Consider the following 17,185-nt stretch of genomic DNA (forward strand, 5'->3'; position numbering starts at 1 on the left):
ATCTACTTATCTGCCTACAGGAGGCATAGCAGCAGGCTAGTGTGTCTTTTTATTAGTCTGTCTGTTGCAAGACGAGTTTTGTTTGTCTATGTACCTATCTAGCTATTTCAAGAAGAGAAGGAGATTAGTGTGTGTGTGTGTGCGTGTGTGCGTGTGTGGTTCTTTCTGTCTGACTATGTATGTATTTGTCTACCTATAAAATGTATGAGGAAGAGAAGATTAGATTTATGGCTGTTGCTAAATGCAGGAAGAGGCTAGTGTGTCTGTGTATTTATATGTCTGTCTGTCTGTCTAATGGGGGAAGCCTCCCAGTACTAGACCCACTTGGAGGGATGCCAGTTGTCACCCTGAAGCAGCAGAGGGCACCCCCATTGCAGGCTGAGGGGGACACTGGATGGAAATCCACAGGCATGCCTTGGCAGCCAGCGAACCCGCTTCAGCTGTCTATGTAGCCGCCACCGCCCCGCCCCTGACCCGCCCCGTGACCACCCCGCACCCGCCTACCGGGAGCCAGAAAACACAGAGATGTGCACTTCGTGTACCTCAGATAGCAGAGACCGAAGCCAGGACCGGCCAAGGAAGAGATTGGAGCAAATACACGGACTCGGTGGGTCAGCCACGACTCCTCAATGCAGCCCCTGACCGCACCGCACCGCCTCAGGGGCGCAGGCTGACCTGGAAACATGTATACAATGTACCTGGGGAAGGAAAGGCCCCCCCACGCCCAGACCAGGCCCTTGTGGAGATGGGAGCAAACTGATCGGCTCACCGGAGGCAGTCCGCTCCCCGTGACATCCCTTTCCCCTGAACTCACCTCACCAGCATCCCAGGACCATGCTGAAAAAGAGACTTAAATCCCGCATACCTGGTGTAGCAGAGGTCGCCCCGAGGCCAGGAGAGGGAGAGATGGGAGGAAAATGACCAACTCGCCGTGGCATCCCCCTTTACTGCTGTGCCGCCTCCGCCTATGCTGGCGACCTCTACCCCTGAACTCACCACGCCCCTCCCTGGAGCAGGTTGATGGCAAAGACTTAAATGCGGAGAACATGGGGGTGCGGAGGCCGTCCCCAGGCAAGGCAGCTTGGGATATGGGAGAATATCCTCGGGCTCTCGAGGGGCACCCTAGTCCCCTTTCGCAGCCACCAAAACCCGGGTCCAGACCGCACCCTGCCTGAAGTGTGTCTGGCTATCTGACAGCCTGCGTGACTGCCTATCTATTGGAGGGTGGGATAGGCTAGAGTATGTGTGTGTCTGTCTGTTTATCTAACGGAGGTGGAGGCCACTATTATGTCTCTCTCTTGGCCCGCAGAACTATCTACGTGTATAACTATGTACCTAACTACCTTCCTACCTATCTATGTATCTATGTATCTATCTATCCATCTATCTATCTATCAATCTATCTTTCTATCTTCTTATCTACCTACAGGAGGCATACCTGCAGTCTAGTGTGTCATTTTATTTGTCTCTCAGTTGCAGGAGGAGGTTTGTGTGTTTATGTACCTATCTACCTATTTCAGGAAGAGGAGGAGAAAAGAGTGTGTCTGTGTGTGTGTGTGTGTGCGTGTGTTGTTCTTTCTGCCTGACTGTAAATGTATATGTGTACCTATATAATGTATGAGGAGGAGGAGGTTAGGATTTATGGCTGTTGCTAAATGGAGGAAGAGGCTAGTGTGTCTGCCTATTTATATGTCTGTCTGTCTGTCTAATGGAGGAAGCCGCACACTACTCGACCCACCTGGAGGGATGTCACTTGCCACCCTGAAGCAGCAGAGGGCGCCCCCATTGCAGGCTGAGGGGGACACTGGATGGAAATCCACAGGAGTGCCTTGGTAGCCTGCGAACCCCTCTTCTGCTCTCTGTGTAGCCGCCAAGGCCCGCCCCTTCCCCGCCCCGTGACCACCCCGCACCCGCCTACCGGGAGCCAGAAAACACAGAGATGTGCACTTCGTGTACCTCAGATAGCAGAGACCGAAGCGAGGACCGGCCAAGGAAGAGATTGGAGCAAATACACGGGCTCGGTGGGTCAGCCACGACTCCCCAGTGCAGCCCCTGACCGCACCGCACCGCACCGCCTCAGGGGCGCAGGCTGACCTGCAAACATGCATACAATGAACCTGGCGAAGGAGAGGCCCCCAAACCCCAGACCAACACCTTGTGGAGATGGGAGCAAACAGATCGGCTCACCCGAGGCCGTCCATTCCCAACGACATCCCTGTCCATGAACTCACCCCACAAGCATCCCAGGACCATGCTGAGAAGGAGACTTAAATCCCGCAATCCTGGGGTAGCAGAGGCCGCCCCGAGGACAGGAGAGGGGGAGATGGGAGGAAAATGACCAAATCGCCTTGGCATCTCCCTTTACTGCTGTGCCGCCTCCTCCTATGCTGCTGATCCCTTCCCCTGACTTCACCAAGCCCCTCCCTGGAGCACGCTGATCTCAAAGCCTTAAATGCCGTGAACATGGGGGAGTGGAGGCAGCCCCCAGGCAAGGCAGCCTGGGACAAGGGAAGATATCCTCCGGCTTGCGAGGTTCACCCTAGTCCCCTGTCGCGGCCGCCACACCCCGTGTCCGGACAGCACCATGACTGTAGTTTCTCTCTCTGTCTGACAGCCTGCCTGACTGCCTATCTATTGGAGGATGGCAGAGGCTAGACTATGTGTGTGTGTGTCTGTTTATCTAACGGAGGAGGAGGCCACTAGTATGTCTCTCTCTGGGCCCGCAGAACTATCTAACTTTATAACTATGTACTTACCTATTTACCTACATAACTATCTATCTAACTATCTAACTATCTATCTATCTATCTATCTATCTATCTATCTATCTATCTATCTATCTATCTATCTATCTATCTTTCTATCTATCTTCTTATCTGCCTACAGGAGGCATAGCAGCAGGCTAGTGTGTCTTTTTATTAGTCTGTCTGTTGCAGGACGAGTTTTGTTTGTCTATGTACCTATCTAGCTATTTCAAGAAGAGAAGGAGATTAGTGTGTGTGTGTGTGCGTGTGTGCGTGTGTGGTTCTTTCTGTCTGACTATGTATGTATTTGTCTACCTATAAAATGTATGAGGAAGAGAAGATTAGATTTATGGCTGTTGCTAAATGCAGGAAGAGGCTAGTGTGTCTGTGTATTTATATGTCTGTCTGTCTGTCTAATGGGGGAAGCCTCCCAGTACTAGACCCACTTGGAGGGATGCCAGTTGTCACCCTGAAGCAGCAGAGGGCACCCCCATTGCAGGCTGAGGGGGACACTGGATGGAAATCCACAGGCGTGCCTTGGCAGCCAGCGAACCCGCTTAGGCTGTCTATGTAGCCGCCACCGCCCCGCCCCTGACCCGCCCCGTGACCACCCCGCACCCGCCTACCGGGAGCCAGAAAACACAGAGATGTGCACTTCGTGTACCTCAGATAGCAGAGACCGAAGCCAGGACCGGCCAAGGAAGAGATTGGAGCAAATACACGGACTCGGTGGGTCAGCCACGACTCCTCAATGCAGCCCCTGACCGCACCGCACCGCCTCAGGGGCGCAGGCTGACCTGGAAACATGTATACAATGTACCTGGGGAAGGAAAGGCCCCCCCACGCCCAGACCAGGCCCTTGTGGAGATGGGAGCAAACTGATCGGCTCACCGGAGGCAGTCCGCTCCCCGCGACATCCCTTTCCCCTGAACTCACCTCACCAGCATCCCAGGACCATGCTGAAAAAGAGACTTAAATCCCGCATACCTGGTGTAGCAGAGGTCGCCCCGAGGCCAGGAGAGGGAGAGATGGGAGGAAAATGACCAACTCGCCGTGGCATCCCCCTTTACTGCTGTGCCGCCTCCGCCTATGCTGGCGACCTCTACCCCTGAACTCACCACGCCCCTCCCTGGAGCAGGTTGATGGCAAAGACTTAAATGCGGAGAACATGGGGGTGCGGAGGCCGTCCCCAGGCAAGGCAGCTTGGGATATGGGAGAATATCCTCGGGCTCTCGAGGGTCATCCAATTCCCCTTTCGCAGCCACCAAAACCTGGGACCAGACCGCACCCTGCCTGAAGTGTGTCTGGCTGTCTGACAGCCTGCCTGACTGCCTATCTATTGGAGGATGGGATAGGCTAGAGTATGAGTGTGTCTGTCTATTTATCTAACGGAGTAGGAGGCCATTATTATGTCTCTCTCTTGGCCCGCAGAACTATCTACGTGTATAACTATGTACCTAACTACCTTCCTACCTATCTATGTATCTATGTATCTATCTATCTTTCTATCTATCTATCAATCTATCTTTCTATCTTCTTATCTACCTACAGGAGGCATACCTGCAGGCTAGTGTGTCATTTTATTTGTATCTCTGTTGCAGGAGGAGGTTTGTGTGTTTATGTACCTATCTACCTATTTCAGGAAGAGGAGGAGAAAAGAGTGTGTCTGTGTGTGTGTGTGTGTGCGTGTGTTGTTATTTTGCCTGACTGTAAATGTATATGTGTACCTATATAATGTATGAGGAGGAGGAGGTTAGGATTTATGGCTGTTGCTAAATGGAGGAAGAGGCTAGTGTGTCTGCCTATTTATATGTCTGTCTCTGTCTAATGGAGGAAGCCGCACACTACTCGACCCACCTGGAGGGATGTCACTTGCCACCCTGAAGCAGCAGAGGGCGCCCCCATTGCAGGCTGAGGGGGACACTGGATGGAAATCCACAGGAGTGCCTTGGTAGCCTGCGAACCCCTCTTCTGCTCTCTGTGTAGCCGCCAAGGCCCGCCCCTTCCCCGCCCCGTGACCACCCCGCACCCGCCTACCGGGAGCCAGAAAACACAGAGATGTGCACTTCGTGTACCTCAGATAGCAGAGACCGAAGCCAGGACCGGCCAAGGAAGAGATTGGAGCAAATACACGGGCTCGGTGGGTCAGCCACGACTCCCCAGTGTAGCCCCTGACCGCACCGCACCGCACCGCCTCAGGGGCGCAGGCTGACCTGCAAACATGCATACAATGAACCTGGCGAAGGAGAGGCCCCCAAACCCCAGACCAACACCTTGTGGAGATGGGAGCAAACTGATCGGCTCACCCGAGGCCGTCCATTCTCAACGACATCCCTGTCCATGAACTCACCCCAAAAGCATCCCAGGACCATGCTGAGAAGGAGAGTTAAATCCCGCAATCCTGGGGTAGCAGAGGCCGCCCCGAGGACAGGAGAGGGGGAGATGGGAGGAAAATGACCAACTCGCCTTGGCATCTCCCTTTACTGCTGTGCCGCCTCCTCCTATGCTGCTGACCTCTTCCCCTGACTTCACCAAGCCCCTCCCTGGAGCACGCTGATCTCAAAGCCTTAAATGCCGTGAACATGGGGGAGTGGAGGCAGCCCCCAGGCAAGGCAGCCTAGGACAAGGGAAGATATCCTCTGGCTTGCGAGGTTCACCCTAGTCCCCTGTCGCGGCCGCCACACCCCGTATCCGGACAGCACCAAGACTGTAGTTTCTCTCTCTGTCTGACAGCCTGCCTGACTGCCTATCTATTGGAGGATGGCAGAGGCTAGACTATGTGTGTGTGTGTCTGTTTATCTAACGGAGGAGGAGGCCACTAGTATGTCTCTCTCTGGGCCCGCAGAACTATCTAACTTTATAACTATGTACCTACCTATCTACCTACCTAACTATCTATCTAACTATCTATCTATCTATCTATCTATCTATCTATCTATCTATCTATCTATCTATCTATCTTTCTATCTATCTACTTATCTGCCTACAGGAGGCATAGCAGCAGGCTAGTGTGTCTTTTTATTAGTCTGTCTGTTGCAGGACGAGTTTTGTTTGTCTATGTACCTATCTAGCTATTTCAAGAAGAGAAGGAGATTAGTGTGTGTGTGTGTGCGTGTGTGCGTGTGTGGTTCTTTCTGTCTGACTATGTATGTATTTGTCTACCTATAAAATGTATGAGGAAGAGAAGATTAGATTTATGGCTGTTGCTAAATGCAGGAAGAGGCTAGTGTGTCTGTGTATTTATATGTCTGTCTGTCTGTCTAATGGGGGAAGCCTCCCAGTACTAGACCCACTTGGAGGGATGCCAGTTGTCACCCTGAAGCAGCAGAGGGCACCCCCATTGCAGGCTGAGGGGGACACTGGATGGAAATCCACAGGCGTGCCTTGGCAGCCAGCGAACCCGCTTCAGCTGTCTATGTAGCCGCCACCGCCCCGCCCCTGACCCGCCCCGTGACCACCCCGCACCCGCCTACCGGGAGCCAGAAAACACAGAGATGTGCACTTCGTGTACCTCAGATAGCAGAGACCGAAGCCAGGACCGGCCAAGGAAGAGATTGGAGCAAATACACGGACTCGGTGGGTCAGCCACGACTCCTCAATGCAGCCCCTGACCGCACCGCACCGCCTCAGGGGCGCAGGCTGACCTGGAAACATGTATACAATGTACCTGGGGAAGGAAAGGCCCCCCCACGCCCAGACCAGGCCCTTGTGGAGATGGGAGCAAACTGATCGGCTCACCGGAGGCAGTCCGCTCCCCGTGACATCCCTTTCCCCTGAACTCACCTCACCAGCATCCCAGGACCATGCTGAAAAAGAGACTTAAATCCCGCATACCTGGTGTAGCAGAGGTCGCCCCGAGGCCAGGAGAGGGAGAGATGGGAGGAAAATGACCAACTCGCCGTGGCATCCCCCTTTACTGCTGTGCCGCCTCTGCCTATGCTGGCGACCTCTACCCCTGAACTCACCACGCCCCTCCCTGGAGCAGGTTGATGGCAAAGACTTAAATGCGGAGAACATGGGGGTGCGGAGGCCGTCCCCAGGCAAGGCAGCTTGGGATATGGGAGAATATCCTCGGGCTCTCGAGGGTCATCCAATTCCCCTTTCGCAGCCACCAAAACCTGGGACCAGACCGCACCCTGCCTGAAGTGTGTCTGGCTGTCTGACAGCCTGCGTGACTGCCTATCTATTGGAGGGTGGGATAGGCTAGAGTATGTGTGTGTCTGTCTGTTTATCTAACGGAGGTGGAGGCCACTATTATGTCTCTCTCTTGGCCCGTAGAACTATCTACGTGTATAACTATGTACCTAACTACCTTCCTACCTATCTATGTATCTATGTATCTATCTATCTATCCACCTATCTATCTATCTTTCTATCTATCTATCAATCTATCTTTCTATCTTCTTATCTACCTACAGGAGGCATACCTGCAGGCTAGTGTGTCATTTTATTTGTCTCTCTGTTGCAGGAAGAGGTTTGTGTGTTTATGTACCTATCTACCTATTTCAGGAAGAGGAGGAGACTAGTGTGTGTGTGTGTGTGTGTGTGTGCGTGTGTTGTTCTTTCTGCCTGACTATAAATGTATATGTGTACCTATATAATGTATGAGGAGGAGGAGGTTAGGATTTATGGCTGTTGCTAAATGGAGGAAGAGGCTAGTGTGTCTGCCTATTTATATGTCTGTCTGTCTGTCTAATGGAGGAAGCCGCACACTACTCGACCCACCTGGAGGGATGTCACTTGCCACCCTGAAGCAGCAGAGGGCGCCCCCATTGCAGGCTGAGGGGGACACTGGATGGAAATCCACAGGAGTGCCTTGGTAGCCTGCGAACCCCTCTTCTGCCCTCTGTGTAGCCGCCAAGGCCCGCCCCTTCCCCGCCCCGTGACCACCCCGCACCCGCCTACCGGGAGCCAGAAAACACAGAGATGTGCACTTCGTGTACCTCAGATAGCAGAGACCGAAGCCAGGACCGGCCAAGGAAGAGATTGGAGCAAATACACGGGCTCGGTGGGTCAGCCACGACTCCCCAGTGCAGCCCCTGACCGCACCGCACCGCACCGCCTCAGGGGCGCAGGCTGACCTGCAAACATGCATACAATGAACCTGGCGAAGGAGAGGCCCCCAAACCCCAGACCAACACCTTGTGGAGATGGGAGCAAACTGATCGGCTCACCCGAGGCCGTCCGCTCCCCGCGACATCCCTGTCCATGAACTCACCCCACCAGCATCCCAGGACCATACTGAGAAGGAGACTTAAATCCCGCAAACCTGGGCTAGCAGAGGCCGCCCCGAGGACAGGAGAGGGGGAGATGGGAGGAAAATGACCAACTCGCCTTGGCATCCCCCTTTACTGCTGTGCAGCCACCTCCTGGGCTGCTGACCTCTTCCCCTGACCTCACCACGCCCCTCCCTGAGCAGGCTGATCTCAAGGCCTTAAATGCCGTGAACCTGGGGGAGCGGAGGCAGTCCCCAGGCAAGGCAGCCTGGGACAAGGGAAGAAATCCTCTGGCTCTCGAGGTTCACCCTAGTCCCCTGTCGCGGCCGCCAAACCCCGTGTCCGGACAGCACCCTGCCTATAGTTTGTCTCTCTGTCTGACAGCCTGCCTGACTGCCTAACTATTGGAGGATGGCAGAGGCTAGACTATGTGTGTGTGTGTGTCTGTTTATCTAACGTAGGAAGAGGCGACTAGATTGTCTATCTCTCGGCCCGCAGAACTATCTAACTTTATAACTATCTAGCTACCTTTCTACCTACCTAACTATCTATCTATCTAACTATCTATCTAACTATCTATCTATCTATCTATCTATCTATCTATCTATCTTTCTATCTATCTATCTTTCTATCTATCTTCTTATCTGCCTACAGGAGGCATAGCAGCAGGCTAGTGTGTCTTTTTATTAGTCTGTCTGTTGCAGGACGAGTTTTGTTTGTCTATGTACCTATCTAGCTATTTCAAGAAGAGAAGAAGATTAGTGTGTGTGTGTGTGCGTGTGTGCGTGTGTGGTTCTTTCTGTCTGACTATGTATGTATTTGTCTACCTATAAAATGTATGAGGAAGAGAAGATTAGATTTATGGCTGTTGCTAAATGCAGGAAGAGGCTAGTGTGTCTGTGTATTTATATGTCTGTCTGTCTGTCTAATGGGGGAAGCCTCCCAGTACTAGACCCACTTGGAGGGATGCCAGTTGTCACCCTGAAGCAGCAGAGGGCACCCCCATTGCAGGCTGAGGGGGACACTGGATGGAAATCCACAGGCGTGCCTTGGCAGCCAGCGAACCCGCTTCAGCTGTCTATGTAGCCGCCACCGCCCCGCCCCTGACCCGCCCCGTGACCACCCCGCACCCGCCTACCGGGAGCCAGAAAACACAGAGATGTGCACTTCGTGTACCTCAGATAGCAGAGACCGAAGCCAGGACCGGCCAAGGAAGAGATTGGAGCAAATACACGGACTCGGTGGGTCAGCCACGACTCCTCAATGCAGCCCCTGACCGCACCGCACCGCCTCAGGGGCGCAGGCTGACCTGGAAACATGTATACAATGTACCTGGGGAAGGAAAGGCCCCCCCACGCCCAGACCAGGCCCTTGTGGAGATGGGAGCAAACTGATCGGCTCACCGGAGGCAGTCCGCTCCCCGTGACATCCCTTTCCCCTGAACTCACCTCACCAGCATCCCAGGACCATGCTGAAAAAGAGACTTAAATCCCGCATACCTGGTGTAGCAGAGGTCGCCCCGAGGCCAGGAGAGGGAGAGATGGGAGGAAAATGACCAACTCGCCGTGGCATCCCCCTTTACTGCTGTGCCGCCTCCGCCTATGCTGGCGACCTCTACCCCTGAACTCACCACGCCCCTCCCTGGAGCAGGTTGATGGCAAAGACTTAAATGCGGAGAACATGGGGGTGCGGAGGCCGTCCCCAGGCAAGGCAGCTTGGGATATGGGAGAATATCCTCGGGCTCTCGAGGGTCATCCAATTCCCCTTTCGCAGCCACCAAAACCTGGGACCAGACCGCACCCTGCCTGAAGTGTGTCTGGCTGTCTGACAGCCTGCCTGACTGCCTATCTATTGGAGGATGGGATAGGCTAGAGTATGAGTGTGTCTGTCTATTTATCTAACGGAGTAGGAGGCCACTATTATGTCTCTCTCTTGGCCCGCAGAACTATCTACGTGTATAACTATGTACCTAACTACCTTCCTACCTATCTATGTATCTATGTATCTATCTATCCATCTATCTATCTATCAATCTATCTTTCTATCTTCTTATCTACCTACAGGAGGCATACCTGCAGGCTAGTGTGTCATTTTATTTGTCTCTCTGTTGCAGGAGGAGGTTTGTGTGTTTATGTACCTATCTACCTATTTCAGGAAGAGGAGGAGAAAAGAGTGTGTCTGTGTGTGTGTGTGTGTGCGTGTGTTGTTCTTTTGCCTGACTGTAAATGTATATGTGTACCTATATAATGTATGAGGAGGAGGAGGTTAGGATTTATGGCTGTTGCTAAATGGAGGAAGAGGCTAGTGTGTCTGCCTATTTATATGTCTGTCTCTGTCTAATGGAGGAAGCCGCACACTACTCGACCCACCTGGAGGGATGTCACTTGCCACCCTGAAGCAGCAGAGGGCGCCCCCATTGCAGGTTGAGGGGGACACTGGATGGAAATCCACAGGAGTGCCTTGGTAGCCTGCGAACCCCTCTTCTGCTCTCTGTGTAGCCGCCAAGGCCCGCCCCTTCCCCGCCCCGTGACCACCCCGCACCCGCCTACCGGGAGCCAGAAAACACAGAGATGTGCACTTCGTGTACCTCAGATAGCAGAGACCGAAGCCAGGACCGGCCAAGGAAGAGATTGGAGCAAATACACGGGCTCGGTGGGTCAGCCACGACTCCCCAGTGTAGCCCCTGACCGCACCGCACCGCACCGCCTCAGGGGCGCAGGCTGACCTGCAAACATGCATACAATGAACCTGGCGAAGGAGAGGCCCCCAAACCCCAGACCAACACCTTGTGGAGATGGGAGCAAACAGATCGGCTCACCCGAGGCCGTCCATTCCCAACGACATCCCTGTCCATGAACTCACCCCAAAAGCATCCCAGGACCATGCTGAGAAGGAGAGTTAAATCCCGCAATCCTGGGGTAGCAGAGGCCGCCCCGAGGACAGGAGAGGGGGAGGTGGGAGGAAAATGACCAACTCGCCTTGGCATCTCCCTTTACTGCTGTGCCGCCTCCTCCTATGCTGCTGACCTCTTCCCCTGACTTCACCAAGCCCCTCCCTGGAGCACGCTGATCTCAAAGCCTTAAATGCCGTGAACATGGGGGAGTGGAGGCAGCCCCCAGGCAAGGCAGCCTAGGACAAGGGAAGATATCCTCTGGCTTGCGAGGTTCACCCTAGTCCCCTGTCGCGGCCGCCACACCCCGTGTCCGGACAGCACCAAGACTGTAGTTTCTCTCTCTGTCTGACAGCCTGCCTGACTGCCTATCTATTGGAGGATGGCAGAGGCTAGACTATGTGTGTGTGTGTCTGTTTATCTAACGGAGGAGGAGGCCACTAGTATGTCTCTCTCTGGGCCCGCAGAACTATCTAACTTTATAACTATGTACCTACCTATCTACCTACCTAACTATCTATCTAACTATCTATATATCTATCTATCTATCTATCTATCTATCTATCTATCTATCTATCTATCTATCTATCTATCTATCTTTCTATCTATCTACTTATCTGCCTACAGGAGGCATAGCAGCAGGCTAGTGTGTCTTTTTATTAGTCTGTCTGTTGCAGGACGAGTTTTGTTTGTCTATGTACCTATCTAGCTATTTCAAGAAGAGAAGGAGATTAGTGTGTGTGTGTGTGCGTGTGTGCGTGTGTGGTTCTTTCTGTCTGACTATGTATGTATTTGTCTACCTATAAAATGTATGAGGAAGAGAAGATTAGATTTATGGCTGTTGCTAAATGCAGGAAGAGGCTAGTGTGTCTGTGTATTTATATGTCTGTCTGTCTGTCTAATGGGGGAAGCCTCCCAGTACTAGACCCACTTGGAGGGATGCCAGTTGTCACCCTGAAGCAGCAGAGGGCACCCCCATTGCAGGCTGAGGGGGACACTGGATGGAAATCCACAGGCGTGCCTTGGCAGCCAGCGAACCCGCTTCAGCTGTCTATGTAGCCGCCACCGCCCCGCCCCTGACCCGCCCCGTGACCACCCCGCACCCGCCTACCGGGAGCCAGAAAACACAGAGATGTGCACTTCGTGTACCTCAGATAGCAGAGACCGAAGCCAGGACCGGCCAAGGAAGAGATTGGAGCAAATACACGGACTCGGTGGGTCAGCCACGACTCCTCAATGCAGCCCCTGACCGCACCGCACCGCCTCAGGGGCGCAGGCTGACCTGGAAACATGTATACAATGTACCTGGGGAAGGAAAGGCCCCCCCACGCCCAGACCAGGCCCTTGTGGAGATGGGAGCAAACTGATCGGCTCACCGGAGGCAGTCCGCTCCCCGTGACATCCCTTTCCCCTGAACTCACCTCACCAGCATCCCAGGACCATGCTGAAAAAGAGACTTAAATCCCGCATACCTGGTGTAGCAGAGGTCGCCCCGAGGCCAGGAGAGGGAGAGATGGGAGGAAAATGACCAACTCGCCGTGGCATCCCCCTTTACTGCTGTGCCGCCTCCGCCTATGCTGGCGACCTCTACCCCTGAACTCACCACGCCCCTCCCTGGAGCAGGTTGATGGCAAAGACTTAAATGCGGAGAACATGGGGGTGCGGAGGCCGTCCCCAGGCAAGGCAGCTTGGGATATGGGAGAATATCCTCGGGCTCTCGAGGGGCACCCTAGTCCCCTTTCGCAGCCACCAAAACCCGGGTCCAGACCGCACCCTGCCTGAAGTGTGTCTGGCTGTCTGACAGCCTGCGTGACTGCCTATCTATTGGAGGGTGGGATAGGCTAGAGTATGTGTGTGTCTGTCTGTTTATCTAACGGAGGTGGAGGCCACTATTATGTCTCTCTCTTGGCCCGTAGAACTATCTACGTGTATAACTATGTACCTAACTACCTTCCTACCTATCTATGTATCTATGTATCTATCTATCTATCCATCTATCAATCTATCTTTCTATCTTCTTATCTACCTACAGGAGGCATACCTGCAGGCTAGTGTGTCATTTTATTTGTCTCTCTGTTGCAGGAAGAGGTTTGTGTGTTTATGTACCTATCTACCTATTTCAGGAAGAGGAGGAGACTAGTGTGTGTGTGTGTGTGTGTGTGTGTGCGTGTGTTGTTCTTTCTGCCTGACTATAAATGTATATGTGTACCTATATAATGTATGAGGAGGAGGAGGTTAGGATTTATGGCTGTTGCTAAATGGAGGAAGAGGCTAGTGTGTCTGCCTATTTATATGTCTGTCTGTCTGTCTAATGGAGGAAGCCGCACACTACTCGACCCACCTGGAGGGATGTCACTTGCCACCCTGAAGCAGCAGAGGGCGCCCCCATTGCAGGCTGAGGGGGACACTGGATGGAAATCCACAGGAGTGCCTTGGTAGCCTGCGAACCCCTCTTCTGCCCTCTGTGTAGCCGCCAAGGCCCGCCCCTTCCCCGCCCCGTGACCACCCCGCACCCGCCTACCGGGAGCCAGAAAACACAGAGATGTGCACTTCGTGTACCTCAGATAGCAGAGACCGAAGCCAGGACCGGCCAAGGAAGAGATTGGAGCAAATACACGGGCTCGGTGGGTCAGCCACGACTCCCCAGTGCAGCCCCTGACCGCACCGCACCGCACCGCCTCAGGGGCGCAGGCTGACCTGCAAACATGCATACAATGAACCTGGCGAAGGAGAGGCCCCCAAACCCCAGACCAACACCTTGTGGAGATGGGAGCAAACTGATCGGCTCACCCGAGGCCGTCCACTCCCCGCGACATCCCTGTACATGAACTCACCCCACCAGCATCCCAGGACCATACTGAGAAGGAGACTTAAATCCCGCAAACCTGGGCTAGCAGAGGCCGCCCCGAGGACAGGAGAGGGGTAGATGGGAGGAAAATGACCAACTCGCCTTGGCATCCCCCTTTACTGCTGTGCAGCCACCTCCTGGGCTGCTGACCTCTTCCCCTGACCTCACCACGCCCCTCCCTGAGCAGGCTGATCTCAAGGCCTTAAATGCCGTGAACCTGGGGGAGCGGAGGCAGTCCCCAGGCAAGGCAGCCTGGGACAAGGGAAGAAATCCTCTGGCTCTCGAGGTTCACCCTAGTCCCCTGTCGCGGCCGCCAAACCCCGTGTCCGGACAGCACCCTGCCTATAGTTTGTCTCTCTGTCTGACAGCCTGCCTGACTGCCTAACTATTGGAGGATGGCAGAGGCTAGACTATGTGTGTGTGTGTGTCTGTTTATCTAACGTAGGAAGAGGCGACTAGATTGTCTCTCTCTCGGCCCGCAGAACTATCTAACTTTATAACTATCTAGCTACCTTTCTACCTACCTAACTATCTATCTATCTAACTATCTATCTATCTATCTATCTATCTATCTATCTATCTATCTTTCTATCTATCTTCTTATCTGCCTACAGGAGGCATAGCAGCAGGCTAGTGTGTCTTTTTATTAGTCTGTCTGTTGCAGGACGAGTTTTGTTTGTCTATGTACCTATCTAGCTATTTCAAGAAGAGAAGGAGATTAGTGTGTGTGTGTGTGCGTGTGTGCGTGTGTGGTTCTTTCTGTCTGACTATGTATGTATTTGTCTACCTATAAAATGTATGAGGAAGAGAAGATTAGATTTATGGCTGTTGCTAAATGCAGGAAGAGGCTAGTGTGTCTGTGTATTTATATGTCTGTCTGTCTGTCTAATGGGGGAAGCCACCCAGTACTAGACCCACTTGGAGGGATGCCAGTTGTCACTCTGAAGCAGCAGAGGGCACCCCCATTGCAGGCTGAGGGGGACACTGGATGGAAATCCACAGGCGTGCCTTGGCAGCCAGCGAACCCGCTTCAGCTGTCTATGTAGCCGCCACCGCCCCGCCCCTGACCCGCCCCGTGACCACCCCGCACCCGCCTACCGGGAGCCAGAAAACACAGAGATGTGCACTTCGTGTACCTCAGATAGCAGAGACCGAAGCCAGGACCGGCCAAGGAAGAGATTGGAGCAAATACACGGACTCGGTGGGTCAGCCACGACTCCTCAATGCAGCCCCTGACCGCACCGCACCGCCTCAGGGGCGCAGGCTGACCTGGAAACATGTATACAATGTACCTGGGGAAGGAAAGGCCCCCCCACGCCCAGACCAGGCCCTTGTGGAGATGGGAGCAAACTGATCGGCTCACCGGAGGCAGTCCGCTCCCCGTGACATCCCTTTCCCCTGAACTCACCTCACCAGCATCCCAGGACCATGCTGAAAAAGAGACTTAAATCCCGCATACGTGGTGTAGCAGAGGTCGCCCCGAGGCCAGGAGAGGGAGAGATGGGAGGAAAATGACCAACTCGCCGTGGCATCCCCCTTTACTGCTGTGCCGCCTCCGCCTATGCTGGCGACCTCTACCCCTGAACTCACCACGCCCCTCCCTGGAGCAGGTTGATGGCAAAGACTTAAATGCGGAGAACATGGGGGTGCGGAGGCCGTCCCCAGGCAAGGCAGCTTGGGATATGGGAGAATATCCTCGGGCTCTCGAGGGTCATCCAATTCCCCTTTCGCAGCCACCAAAACCTGGGTCCAGACCGCACCCTGCCTGAAGTGTGTCTGGCTGTCTGACAGCCTGCCTGACTGCCTATCTATTGGAGGATGGGATAGGCTAGAGTATGTGTGTGTCTGTCTATTTATCTAACGGAGTAGGAGGCCACTATTATGTCTCTCTCTTGGCCCGCAGAACTATCTACGTGTATAACTATGTACCTAACTACCTTCCTACCTATCTATGTATCTATGTATCTATCTATCCATCTATCTATCTATCAATCTATCTTTCTATCTTCTTATCTACCTACAGGAGGCATACCTGCAGGCTAGTGTGTCATTTTATTTGTCTCTCTGTTGCAGGAGGAGGTTTGTGTGTTTATGTACCTATCTACCTATTTCAGGAAGAGGAGGAGAAAAGAGTGTGTCTGTGTGTGTGTGTGTGTGCGTGTGTTGTTCTTTCTGCCTGACTGTAAATGTATATGTGTACCTATATAATGTATGAGGAGGAGGAGGTTAGGATTTATGGCTGTTGCTAAATGGAGGAAGAGGCTAGTGTGTCTGCCTATTTATATGTCTGTCTGTCTGTCTAATGGAGGAAGCCGCACACTACTCGACCCACCTGGAGGGATGTCACTTGCCACCCTGAAGCAGCAGAGGGCGCCCCCATTGCAGGCTGAGGGGGACACTGGATGGAAATCCACAGGAGTGCCTTGGTAGCCTGCGAACCCCTCTTCTGCTCTCTGTGTAGCCGCCAAGGCCCGCCCCTTCCCCGCCCCGTGACCACCCCGCACCCGCCTACCGGGAGCCAGAAAACACAGAGATGTGCACTTCGTGTACCTCAGATAGCAGAGACCGAAGCCAGGACCGGCCAAGGAAGAGATTGGAGCAAATACACGGGCTCGGTGGGTCAGCCACGACTCCCCAGTGCAGCCCCTGACCGCACCGCACCGCACCGCCTCAGGGGCGCAGGCTGACCTGCAAACATGCATACAATGAACCTGGCGAAGGAGAGGCCCCCAAACCCCAGACCAACACCTTGTGGAGATGGGAGCAAACAGATCGGCTCACCCGAGGCCGTCCATTCCCAACGACATCCCTGTCCATGAACTCACCCCACAAGCATCCCAGGACCATGCTGAGAAGGAGACTTAAATCCCGCAATCCTGGGGTAGCAGAGGCCGCCCCGAGGACAGGAGAGGGGGAGATGGGAGGAAAATGACCAACTCGCCTTGGCATCTCCCTTTACTGCTGTGCCGCCTCCTCCTATGCTGCTGATCTCTTCCCCTGACTTCACCAAGCCCCTCCCTGGAGCACGCTGATCTCAAAGCCTTAAATGCCGTGAACATGGGGGAGTGGAGGCAGCCCCCAGGCAAGGCAGCCTGGGACAAGGGAAGATATCCTCTGGCTTGCGAGGTTCACCCTAGTCCCCTGTCGCGGCCGCCACACCCCGTGTCCGGACAGCACCATGACTGTAGTTTCTCTCTCTGTCTGACAGCCTGCCTGACTGCCTATCTATTGGAGGATGGCAGAGGCTAGACTATGTGTGTGTGTGTCTGTTTATCTAACGGAGGAGGAGGCCACTAGTATGTCTCTCTCTGGGCCCGCAGAACTATCTAACTTTATAACTATGTACCTACCTATCTACCTACATAACTATCTATCTAACTATCTAACTATCTATCTATCTATCTATCTATCTATCTATCTATCTATCTATCTATCTATCTATCTTTCTATCTATCTTCTTATCTGCCTACAGGAGGCATAGCAGCAG

The sequence above is a fragment of the Camelus bactrianus genome, chromosome 29 (assembly GCF_048773025.1).
Source record: "Camelus bactrianus isolate YW-2024 breed Bactrian camel chromosome 29, ASM4877302v1, whole genome shotgun sequence".
Lineage (NCBI taxonomy): Eukaryota > Metazoa > Chordata > Mammalia > Artiodactyla > Camelidae > Camelus > Camelus bactrianus.